Here is a 12,727-nt window from a genome sequence, read left to right as displayed (position 1 = left end):
GACCTTCCAGGGATCGCCTCTCTACACTTGCTGTGATTACAAGCATGTGCTCGATGCCTGGCTTTATCCATTTCCTAAAGGTCCCCCACTGTGTGTGTGTGTGTGTGTGTGTGTGTGTGTGTGTGTGTACATGCATGGTGACTGTAGAGGTCAGAAGAGGATATTGGGTCTCTTGGAGCTGAAGTTACAAACTGTTTTGAAACACCTAACGTCGGTGCTGGAAACAGAACTCAGGTCCCCTGGAAGAGCAGCAAGAATTCTGAGCCATCTATCTCCCCAGTCCCCATACCTGGCTTTTTGCATGGGTTCTGGTCCAGTCCTCACAACTGTGAGGCAAGCCATTTCTCCAGCCCTCACTACTAGTTTTGTTTAGTTTTTGCTAAGGTCTGGGACTCACAGACCTAACCTCAAGATCCTTCCCTTAAATATTTCTATAAAGTATTTGCTGAGCATAAAATACTGCCCAAAGCATAATCCCTATCAAAGGTTTACACTCAAAATACAAAAATAAATTGCAAATATAAAAGGGGCAATGTTAGATATAATGAAAAGGCTGCATGAAGGTTTGACACAAAAAATTAAAACATGAAATACTGAAATAAGCAGCACTCCATATTAATAATTAGCATTCTGTGCTTAACCACGTGTGATTAGCACATTTCCTTCAACTAATCTCATAACATAAAAGATTCAGAATCACTATAAATAATGTGAGAGTTCTATTTAACATTTGGTTTTCTTTAAGGAGGAATTACCAAAGACACTGATGTTGGCAGACCTGGTTTTGTTCTTGGGGCTTTTTGGTTGCTTGGCTCAGTTGGTTTTTTGTTTAAGACAGGGTTTCTCTGTATACAGTATTTATAAGAACATGCTTGGAGATATTCTCCACGGAAAATAAATACAATGAAGCAAAAAGCTTGAGAGAAAGAATGTAAAGCAAATGTACATTTGCTTTTTTTTTTTTTTTTCAGACAAAGTTAGTTTTTAGTTGTGAATTTTAACATGCTCAGCTAGCACCACCTATAGGAAGAAAAAGCAAGACTTCTGCCTGCCACAGACAGGCTCTCTCAGCAGCCCTGAACTGGATCAATTGTCACAAAGAAATGAGTCAGCATTTTGGTGGGGAAATTCTGGACTTTATTCAGTAAACAAAGGGAACAGAGCCTAAGGAGCCTGCGTAATAGGCTACAAGAGGTTTACAGGCAATGGAAAACAAGATTTCTCATCAAGGCCACTTCTAAGTCTTACCCAGTTACAAAAGGAGAAAGCCTAACAGTTTGCCAGAGAAGGGATATGATCAAGTTTTATGTTGTTAAATGGGTTTCTTCATTATGTGCTTTGTTTTCATTTTCAAATATTTAAGGAACATCTACTTACTTTCTGCTAAGTACTTGAAAGCAAAATACTCTTTCATCCAGGAACACCTGATCTGAGTGGAAAAACCCATGCCGAGTCCACAACAACAGAATGTAATTTTGGAGTTGCTGCAGTGTTAAGTTTGACCTAAAGATGCCTCTGAATGTACTGTAAATTTCCGTGATTTGATGTGTCAACATGTGTAAGTCGTGGAGGCTTGGTGAGTCACAGGAGATGAATTTCAAGGACTAACAGGCAGCTACTGTACAAAGCAGATCAAAGAGAGCTGCTGTCAGCTTTCCCCCACCCCACCATCTCTGGACCTCAGTTCAGTTTCCTTTTTATTATTTTTTTATTTATTTTTTATTACAGTTTATTCAATTTGTATCCCCGGCCATGGCCCCCTCCCTCTTCTCCTCCCAATCCTACCTTCCCTCCCTCTTCTCTTCCTATGTCCCTCCCCCTAGTCCACTGATAGGGGACTTTCTCCTCCCCTTCTATCTGACCCCAGCTTATCAGGTCTCATCAGATCTGGCTGCATCATCTTCCTCTAGCCTGGTAAGGCTGCACCTCCCCTGGGGTAGGGAGGGAGCCTGCCACAGAGTTCATGTCAGAGACAGGCCCTGCTCTTGGGGAGATTCTTGTGACACTGAAAGAAACTGTGCTGTGGAGGAGGTCCAAGGTATGTCTAGTGTGGCTGATCAGAAGAAGCTACCAGGAGAAGTCACACGGGAACTGGACTTTGAAGAAGTTTAACTGTGATGGATGGAGACAAAATGGGGGGAAAAATATAGTTTGTGCATAAGGAAAAGTAAACAGTTCAAACTGCAAGTAAGGACAGATGTACTTGGGGGTTGGTCCTGCAGCCAGACTATAAATAATCTTGGACTGCAAAGTAGATACAAATGATAGTATCTGCAGGGCCCTGAACACCAACCTGCATGGTTCCCATAGACTGCCTCATGTCGTCCTCCAGACTGGCCACTGGAGAATCACCACAATTCCTACCAGCTCAGTTTTATGGCTAAGAAATAGAAACACAGTAAAGTTTCATCCTTTCTCCAACATCTCCTAACCACTACCCTATATTGCCTCTTGTTACTCTAAGGAGTTTGGATTTAAATTACCTCCTACATGAGGAAAAATTAAGCAAAACCTTCTCAAAAATTTTTTTAAAAAAGCAAATGGTGAAAATATGGATAGGATACGCTGCTTCCCCAAGACCAGCACTGTAAGTGTTAATTGCAGTATATTCTGAAATCTCTCAGCATTTAAAGTAACAGGAGGCAACAAATTAAATAATATAGAGGAGTTAGCTGGAAACAGGCTGCCCCAACCCTAATCTCCACCTTTCTCTGCCCTGGCAACCTCTTTCAGAGGTTCCAACGACACTGAACTCACACTGGCTACAATCACTGCCCCAGTGTCTGTCAACCACAGTGCTTTTTCGAACTGTACTCCTGCTTCCTCGATAGTTCTGAATAATATAAAAGTGTCCTTCTTCCAATGTTACTGGGTTCTTCCTTCCCTTTGCAAAATGAGGAGTGTGGTGCTCTAGCCCTCCCCTTCCATTCTCTCAACCCTCCAGTTTCTACAACTTCATTTTCCTTCTACAGCACTAAGGCTGGCAACAATAGTCTCTGTGGCAACCAAAATCAAGACTTCTGTTCTTCATACTCAGTTGATTTTAAAAGCCAAAATACAATAAACAACATTTATGTTAACATGACAGTAATTTTTACCACAAGGCCAAGCACAAAATGAGGATTGTTTTTCCCTTTTTACCACTCCAGTGTCAGTTCCTGGACCATGAAGAGGAGGCTATCCTTCCCTCTGAGTGAAATGAGTTCTGCTCCACTCCATCAATTGGGTTTAACAATCATGACATATTTTATTTTCTTCAAATTTAAATCACAATGACTTGTAATCTGCCATGGCTTTAATTATGGAAACGGGTTTTTAATTGCCTTTTAGAACCTCCTGAACTGATGATCCAAGAGGGAGTGTGTATGTCTCTGACTTGTCAGATGACTTCTAGCCTAGATTTTATTTGCACTGTCTCTGTGCATTGAATCCCTCCCTCTTGCCCTTTGACACTAGGCGTACCCTTTCCTCTCAAAATCTTTTCATGTCTTTCTAGACTCTATAAATCTAGACTCTAGGGTATGCTACAGGTGATGCTAGATCCTCAACCTGAACCAAGTCACAGAAGAAACAGAACAAAAAAGATATCAGGACTTTCAGACCCCATTGAAAACATAGGAAAGACTCTTCATTCCTTCTACATTCCCACTGTTAGCATATAGGCAGCCTGCTTCTAGGTTGCCTAGCAATTATGATGTCATCACTTGCTACTGCCAGGTGAGTGGCCGATATGGTTCAGGTGTACACCAGATAATATAAGGACCAACCTGCTACCTCCTCTCCCTCTTTCACTCTCTCTGCTTCGGTTTCTCTACTGGGAGCCTCCCACCATGATCCTCTTTCTCTTCTCCTATGTTCTCCCACTGTCTCTTTCTCTCCCCACATCCACACAATAAATCTCTTCTTCCAGATCTGTTATATATGGCATTTTAATTTGTATCAAAACACCCACTACTTGAACCTAAGCAGCAGCCAGGAGAAGTGGAGGGGGGGACATGCAGTCTATGGGATCAGTTTCCTGACATACAAAGGAAGTCACAGACTCCTTTCCAGAACTGAGCTCTGAAATGAAAAAAATTACACGCACACACAGAGACAGAGAAACACACACACACACACTCCCTGTCTTATGGGCCTAACCCCTTCCAGACAATAGAGGATGAGCATGCAATGACTTCTCACATAATCACATGTGCCTGTGAAGATGACATTTGCAAGTTCTAGCAATTGCAAGGTGGACATTTTCAAGGTGTCACAATTGTCCCTACAATGCCTACTTTTGTCACTACTCTCTGCTTCATCACTCATCCAGTACTGAGAGCTCCAAGTCACAAACTTCTTTTCTTCCATAATAGCTAAGTCACTTACCCTAAGGTCATAGTCATAACCAATAATCACTTCCTCTAAGATATGAACTTCAAATGTACTTTGCTTCTAATTACAACTTCCTTTCATTGAAATCACCAGCTCTAGGCACCTTTTGCTTCCGTTGTTGTTGTTTTGTTTTGTGAGACTTCTGCTAGGTCTCAAAGAAACCTGGAACAAATGGCTGAGGTGTCTATTAACATATTAAAGCAGCCTCTGGCCTTGGGCTCTCAGCTAGGACCTGTTCCAGAGCCCTGGCTCCTCAGAACTTCTCAAGAACCCCCCCTCAACCCCAACACATTCTCACCCCCTACCCTAAACTGCTTCAGCCCCTGGGCTTCACTTCTTTCCCATAAAACCCAGACATTTTGGCAAAGCTTTCTCTTGGCTCCACTCCTGTACCTCTTCATCCATTTGCCCCCTCTCCTCTTCCACCTCTCACCAGCCCCCAACTCAGGGCCCCATTCAGTCTCAATCCTTCCAGATGCCTCCGGCTGTCCTCTCCCTCATATCTACAATAAAAACCCTGTCTTCAACCATACCTAGGAACAGTCATGTCCTCATTTTCATTCAATATCTAGGACAAGTTGGCCTTAAACTTGAGATCCTCCAGCCTCTGCCTCCCAAGTAAGTACTTAGACTAAAAGATTTACCTACCAAACTTGGCTCCAGAAATCATGCAGACTCAAAGCCCTCTAATCTTGCCCACATTTTTCTCCCTTCCTTCTCAACCTCCATCATGAGCCAGACCAGACCCAGAGTACATCATTATAATCTCTGCCCTGAAACCTCTCCAAAACTTTGCACTTTTCCACACTCATCTGGAAAAGCTGTGTCCTAAGTTAAATCAAATTAAGCTATTTAAACTCTTTCAGATATGTGCTCTATAGGGGACAGACAAGCCTCTTGGACAATCAGAAAAGTATACAATAGAACTAACTTAAAGTGACCAGAATACTAGGAATGTCCTCCCACAAAAACCATCTATATCTACTATCAAACTATTTTTCCTACTTTCTGTATTATTAATAAAATTATATAATGTTATTTAAGGAGTGTGTTTACAATGTTGTCCAGGTTAGCCTGAAACTCCTGGGCTCAGGCAACCTTTCCATCTCACTTGCTTAAGCAGTAGTGCCACTCTGCCTGGATTTAAAATTATACAGTCTAATGGCTAAAAAGTTACATCAGTCAGGCATGGTTATCCCACACCTTTGATCCCTGTGTTCTGCCCAGTTCACAAACCCCAAAAGACCAGGAATAAACAGACTCCGCTGTAAACACATGAGGTTCTTTTTATTGTAAATTACAAGCTGCAGCTTGGACCCACACACCCCCACCACCGAATCGGTGGGAGCCGAGCACCCCATGCCCAGGTTAGTTGGATGATTCAAAGATTCTGGTCCATCCCAGCATGCCCAAGGCAGGGGCAATTCCTGCCTGGCAAGCATCTATTGGTCAGAATGCTACATTTTGAATTGATTGGCTATAGGAAGGTTCCCAGACCATTAATGATCTGGTGTCCCTCCCTAGGGGGATGGGCCAGTTTCCTAGCAACTGTATCTCTAGTGGGTGGGGAAAGAATGCAGTGAGGCGACCCTTCTTCTCAGGGCATTACTGTACTTCTTTACCTACCTAGTTTAGGCCTTAATTAATAATAGCTGCTAATTTTTAATCTTTTGGTCTCTCACCTGTACTCAGGAAGGCAGAGGCAGGCAGAATGCTGAGAGTTCAAGGCCAGCCTGGTCTATAAAACGAGTCCAGGACACCCAAGGCTACACAGAGAAACCCTGTCTCAAAAATAAATAAATAAATAAATAAAATACAGCATCATTACTGTGGTGGACTGAATGCAAATGGCCCCTATAAACTCACAGAGAGAGTCACTATTAGGTCTGTCTCTAGCTTATAGGGAGTGGCACTAATAGAAGTCTGTCTACCTATGTGCTGCCATGCATCCCCCATGATGATAATGGACTAACCCTCTGAACTGTAAGCAAGCCCCAATTAAATGTTTTCCTTATTCAGAGCAGACCACTGAGTAAAACCACTACTATTCATGTCCTAAAAACACACAGTATTACAGCGCTTTCATGTTCTGATGTGTAGGCCAGAACAAAGATTCTGGACGGCAGTATTTTACAACTACACGTACCTCAACCATCCAATAAAGCCAACTAAAAGCTAAAACAGTTTTATTATTTTATTCCAAACTGAGTGTTTGATGCTTGAAAATTATGTAGAAAATAGGATGACATGCATGCTTTCTGATCATAAATGTTAATGTTCCAAAAAGAAAAGCAAAGTAATATGTAAACATGGTATCAAAATGAAAGTGATCTTGTGTCTCCTGTTTGACATTCTGAAAAATAACAAGTGAACTTCATCAGGGATAGATACAAAATAATTCACTCAGGGGAAAAAAAACAATATAATCCATATTTATGGTGTAATGAGCTCAGAACCACCTGCTATAAACGAGTAAAGAAGGCACTATAAACTGCTAAAATGAGACACTAATCAATATGATATTGAAGGTGGAGAGAGAAGATATGACATTAACATAAGCAGATTACAAAGAGAATGTACAAAGAAAGGTGTCCCAAACAACACTGCATCCATGATGTATGAGGCCTATTTGGGTCACCTCAAGAAAAGTGGTTGAAGCTGAAAAAAAAATAAAATAAAAAGGATCTAAACCTACTAAAGACACTACATGTTAGTATTACTAATAAAATAGGAAGAGTTGTCAATCAGATAACTATGTATTGTTGTTTATAAACTTCACATTATTTTCTTTAACCTTCATAGGGGCCCCATTAGATATGCATCACAATCGTTCTTGTAGAAATAATGTATTAGTTTGCTTAGGATGCTGTAACAAAATACCATAGCTCAACATTTTATACAGAAATGTATGTTTGATTTTCTGTTGTTAGAAGTTCAAAATCATATGTAGCAGGGTAGGTGGGGCTCTGGGGCAGCTCTCTTTATAAGGAACATCTTATTGTTTCCTGACCAGGAGAAAGCTCTCAGATGTTTCCACTTAAAAGGACACCAGGACAGATCCCAAGGAAATTCTACTCCCCCAATTTCTGGCACTCTCCCCTCTACCAAAGGAGATATTTCCTTCACACTGTTTGAAGGGACCAATAGCTATCTGTTGTATATATTAGCACACCAAAGCACATGTGGCCTCCAGGTGTCCTCAACATCACAACTACCTGTGGCTCTTATTACCCAACCCTCAAACCTAAACTTTCCTAACTAATGGGATTCCCTCCCTAGCTTCTCATTCCCACATAACCCCACCATTTCCTTCATGTGCTCTCTTGTTCTCCTTGGCCTGCTGCACACACTCTCTTCCTCTCTTCCTCTCCCTTGCCCTTTCCTCTCATGGCCCAGTTATTTGCTAGCCATGTTCAGTGTACTACTTTCTTTCCCTGCTCTGGATATTTCCAGTAGCCTCTGCCTATACTCTCCCTCATAGCTAAATAACCACACCCCCCAAACTTGGAGCAGTCATTTCTCACTTTATCCAACCAGCTGTAACTCTAGTACCAGCAGACCCTATGCTGTTCTAGCCTTCATAAACACCATGTATGCACCAAGTGCACATACATACATGAAGGCAGAGCCCTCATATACATAAAAAAAATAAAATAAACAATGACAGCCATCCTGTGCTACAGATGTAAACTCCATTGATAGACTGCTTGCCTAGCCTGTAGGGAAGCTCCAGGTTTCATCCGCAGGAGCAAATAGACTGGGTGTGGTGATGGATACCTATAATCTCTGCACCGGAGAGCTAAAAGAAGATCAGGAGTTCAAAGTCATCCTCAGCCACATGAGGTCCTGTCTCAAGAGAGAGAGAGAGAGAGGGAGAGAGAAGGAAAGAAAGAAAGAAAGTCCATCCATCCTTGCCCTGGAGGGGCCAACCAACTCCATACAAAGCTAAAGCCAACAGTAATAGGATGTGACATTTATTTCTTCCTCAGTTGGCCTGAGAAGAAGAGAAGCACAACTTTCATAGCCAAGTCCATAATGAGCAGAATGCAGTTTCTATGCTCACCTCATCAAAAGCCACAATGGACAAGGACTCGAGCCACCAATTCTTTATTCTTTTCCCAGTGCACCCACCTTGCCCCTTCTTGTAAGGTATACGATCCTCCTCATTAAAGCTCATTTATCCTTACTTTGGGGTTTCTCTTGGATTACAACTTGGAACAGCTTTAGTGGAAAAGTCACCAACCTTAAGCCCAAGAACCTAGTGTTTTTCCAGTTCTCTAAAAACACAACTGATTAGCATTTCAAAGGGATAAGGATGCAGCTGAGTGTTCACAGCCTTCTGCTGTGTTTATCCAACCACTAAGGGGTCTAGGATCCCAGTCAGAATGGCTTCGAAGGCAACGTGCCACTATGTTTTCCACAGCACTATTCACAATAATTATGGAATCAGCTTACTTGTCTGTCCACAGATGAATGGTTAATGAATATGTGGTATACACAAAGGGGGTTTTATTCCACAGTAAAGAGCCAAGTAGTAGACTGTAATAAAAATTATGTTGTATTTGAGCATTGGAATTCACAATTCAAGTTTTTTCATTTGCCTTAGCACTAACATTTTAGAAGTAGAGAACTCATTTTGAACTTATGTACTTCCCTGTACCTTTCTCTGTATTCTTTCTCCAAATTAACAATATAATCATCCACACAAATTCACCACATTCAGAACAAAGTGATTACTCATAGTAACTCCCCCATGCCTATCCGATTACCTGGTATATCCAATCAGTGATTAGCAATGCATCTGTCATTAACCTCTCTGTCCCTCTATTACCTGAATTCTAGCCTGCATCATTTTTTTGTTTGCATCATTACAATTACTTTTCTGTCTTTTTCTTTTTTTTTTTTTTTTGGTTGTTGTTGTTGATGATGGTGGTGGTGGTGGTGGTATAACCCCTAAACCTCTCCCCACCCACAGAAGAGAGCATATCTTCCTCACAATGTGAGCAGTTCATTCCCTGTTTCAAAATATCTAATATGACAAGCCCCAAATATGAAAAGGAAAAATAGGGAGTTGAAAACTTTCTAGACAAAGAATAAGGTTTAATTAATAGGAATATTGAGTCATTGACTTTTAGATAGTGATTGTTTTGGAAACTGCCGTAAATCCCTTCTCTGCTGGTAACAAAGGTTTAGGGAAAAGATTGAAGGAGCTAAACAGATCCTGTTTCTGAGCTGAATGGCTTTGCTGCTGACATAATAAATCTGAGTCAAATTTCTAGTAAAAAGGTAGGTTTGTTGGTGTAGTTCTTGGGCAGGCTCACAGAACTCACAGGAGGAGATCAGTGAAGTCTCAAGGCTGGGCTGGGGTAGGGTCTTCTTAAAGGGGAGTGGGTAGGGAACAGCTGTGACGTGTCGGTGAGGTACTAGGGTTATTGCTTTCTTTGGTGAGTTCCAAAAGCACAGTCTCCTGGTCAGAAGAGTAAGGCCAGAGCATCTTGGTCGAGGCCATCTTGCCTTTGTCCCCAAACCTCCAGCCTATCATAAACTACTCAAATTTGTTGGTGCTGCTATGTACTCAATGCTAAATACTGAAGGCTAAAGATGATGCTTCAACAGTTGCTGAAAAACTTCGGTGACTGTCCAGGTAGCAAAATGCATCTGTCATTTTGCTGTTGTTTTGGAAGCTGCTTGATCTGTACTTCCTACAAACTCAGACAATATTTATTCCTTCTAAGGTCTCTGATGGAGTTGAAGACTAAACAGATTAGTCTCACAAGTAAGCTTAAATTGTTTAAAACTTAAAAAAGTGTTTTAAAAAAATTTTAGGTCTAGGTAGAACTTTTAGGTTATTAAGTACTAACTGTAACAAAAATGATTTGGCTACAATACTCAGAACTCACTAAGACAGGAGAGATAGTAAAAGTTCTTTCTCCTAAGTTGCCAAACACAAATGGACTGGACACTGTGAATGTAATTATTATGATAGTTTTAAAAACTGTCTTACATTTGTTCTTACTATACAAAGTTTATTAGTGTAAGAGAAAGAACATTTTCATTTGGACAAAAAGGGGGAGTTGTTGGGGTTGATCTGTTGCTACTATGTATTCAAATTTTAAATACTGGCCCCTAAGATCTTTTTGCACCACACACAAGCACATTATCACACACACCAAGTGATGTTGTATAAATTTTGGTGGCAAATATACTCTGACTAGTTAAAGTTGCTCACAGCCTATAACTGGGCAGAAGAGAAGTAGGCAGAGCTAAAGTTCCAGGTCTTGGGGTTGGAGGGGGACCACTCCAAGGGCAAAGGAGGAGGAGGAAGAGAGAGGAGGAAGAAACTCAGTATTAGACAGGATGGACTAGAAGCACATGGCCTGGAGAAGTTTGCCCCGAGGACAGACTGATGGGAGTAGAAGCTGCCAGGAGTCATCAGATTGGCAAGTGATGGGCTTTTATGTGGGATTTAAAGGTTGTAGGATTAGAATATTTTAAAACTGTTGCAGTATATTTGATCCCATTATAAACCCAGCAATTGTGAGCGATAAAAACCTGTTTCTAATTGTGATATGGCTGTGTTTGATCCTAGAACTTTCAATTTATTGTAAACAGGTGATTAGGGTATGGCTCACCTTCAATCCAAGAGTTTTCTGTAAATCGGATTAAATAAAGTTAACCCTAGGCCAAGAGGCAGAGCAAGAAACCAAAAAACAGGGAGCAAGTAGGAAGGGGTGACCTTGCGTTGAAGGGTATTTAAAACATCATGGAGAAAGAGGAAAGGCTTTTTCCTTCTGGGATGTGACCTAAGTAGAAGCAGCTTTTTCCTTCCAGGGAGTCAGCTCAGTAAGACAGGCAGCTGGGTGCTTTCTCTGCCTCTCTGAGCTAGCAGGTTTTCACCTCAGCATCTGGTTCCTAAGTGTTTATTGGTAAAATCAAATGACTGGTATTTTTTTTGTAACAACACAAAACCTGCCCAGCATAGCGCCTACAGCATAATAATAAAATATAGTATCTGTGTTCTTTACTCAGGAACTGGAGAAAAGGCGGGATAGACATTCCTCAATAGATGTAAGGAGTAAAATAGGGAAAACTAACCTTCCAGAAGTATAATTTCATGATATACAAATTAGGTGATGATCTGAAGATTAAATTGCCCATTTTCCATCTATGTTCTATATAGTCAATCTCTTCAGTGACAGTTTCTCTAAAATTTTACTGTCATTTGCAGTGTAAAGAGGTAAGAGCTCTGATGTTGTCAAACTGTTTCATTACCCATATAACACGCAAATCATTATGTCTGTGAAGATTTACCTGGTTGTATGATCATAAATCACAATAAACAATTGCTTAGAAGACAATAAAGGTTCATAAATTTTACATGTTGTTAATTATCCTATTTAAAGTAGCAGAGCTCTAGGGCTTTACCTTTCTTCTCAGTACTTGTTAGCATCTAACATTATGCTTGCATGTTTTCTTTCTCCACCAGAAAGTGAATGCCTAAAGGCAAGAGTATCACGTTTCTGTTACTAATCATCCCTATTACAGTGTTTGGTTCAAAATGAACATCCAGTAAATATTTAACAGGAAATACAGATAGTATAAGAACTATTAGTCAGTCTTTTCTGCCAAACAGTGTAAAAGTTGTTTGACAAAGAATTCAAAGAACTTTTTATCTGTTCTTCTTGTAAGACTTTTGTGCAAATCTTTTTATCATGTTCCCACCCACATTCCTTGTAAGACTTTTATGCAACTGTTTTAATACTATACCACAACACTATTGGATAAAACTTTTGTTTATGCAAAGACCACAGTATTCTAGAGTTTGTGTGAGTTAAAAGGCTACTACCTTCCTATATTCCTTCATTCCTTTGCACAAATTCATTTAAAACTAGCCAATTGTGAAAGATTGTGAGATGGGACCCCAGTCTGTGGGGAAAAGACACAGTCCTCCCTGATATTAGAATAAAAAACACATGAACTTCCTGTCCTGGTATGTTCCCTATCCTGGTGAAGGTTGTGGCACACTTTTACAAAAACAAATTGACTTGCTGAACTACTTTCACTTTGTTTAGATGGTCCTTCCTGCAACACTGAAAGTGTTCTTGGTTTGATTCCGTCAATAGTTGGTGGTGGTGGTGGTGGTGAGACTCCTTCATGTATATCAAGAAATAGCTCTTGGGCTGGAGGAATGGCTCACAAGTTAAAAGCCAGGCTCAAAATATAAATATAAAAAATATAAACAGGAAGAAAGAAAGAAAGGAAGGAAGAAGGAAGGAAGGAAGGGAGGGAGGGAAAGAGAGAGAGAGAGAAAGAAAGAAAGAAAGAAAGAAAGAAAGAAAGAAAGAAAGAAAGA

Source organism: Psammomys obesus, unplaced genomic scaffold (genome assembly GCF_907164565.1).
Source record: "Psammomys obesus unplaced genomic scaffold, mPsaObe1.curated_primary_1811, whole genome shotgun sequence".
Taxonomy (NCBI): domain Eukaryota; kingdom Metazoa; phylum Chordata; class Mammalia; order Rodentia; family Muridae; genus Psammomys; species Psammomys obesus.
The sequence above is the reverse complement of the archived record's forward strand: the minus strand, read 5'-3'. Positions refer to the sequence as shown.